Source organism: Arachis duranensis, chromosome 7, assembly GCF_000817695.3.
Source record: "Arachis duranensis cultivar V14167 chromosome 7, aradu.V14167.gnm2.J7QH, whole genome shotgun sequence".
Taxonomy (NCBI): domain Eukaryota; kingdom Viridiplantae; phylum Streptophyta; class Magnoliopsida; order Fabales; family Fabaceae; genus Arachis; species Arachis duranensis.
The window spans coordinates 11,838,263-11,838,680 of NC_029778.3; the positions used below are offsets into that span (position 1 = coordinate 11,838,263).

At 29.2% G+C, this 418-nt stretch overlaps 1 protein-coding gene across 1 annotated transcript in view; it reads right to left on the bottom strand.

Moving 5' to 3' along the window:
• The window catches only part of LOC107457760 (mannose-1-phosphate guanylyltransferase 1), a gene marked incomplete in the record, with an annotated part of 3,474 nt that extends 3,364 nt beyond the window's left edge, over positions 1-110 (bottom strand). The window contains 1 exon segment of the mRNA XM_016075934.3: positions 1-110.
• Between the last annotated feature and the right edge of the window lie 308 nt (positions 111-418).

The window sequence follows — 418 nt, forward strand, 5'->3', positions numbered from 1 at the left end:
GAGCGTCAACCCGGACCGGGTCAACGCGGGCGAGTCCGAGTCTAGAAGGAGAAGGAGGAGAAGAAGAAAAAGAAGTTACTGAGTGAGTTGTAATGCCAGTTATGCCATTCATGTTCCTAATCTTCTTTATATATACCAACCACCCACACCCAATCATTTTTTTCTTAACTAACGCTCTTCTTCCCTTCTTTTTTCTTTCTTTCATTTTACTTTTTATATTTTATCTTATCTTAATAATATGATTTTCCACGTAATCAACTGCAGGGATATCCTAAAATTACTTTTCTTTTAAAGTTAAAGCATATTTATTAGAATTTAATTTTCATCGTATTAATAAAAATAGTTATTTTAAAATTTATTAATTAAAAATTTATGTAAATATAAATTTTGATATTTTTGGTGACTAATATAAATTTTG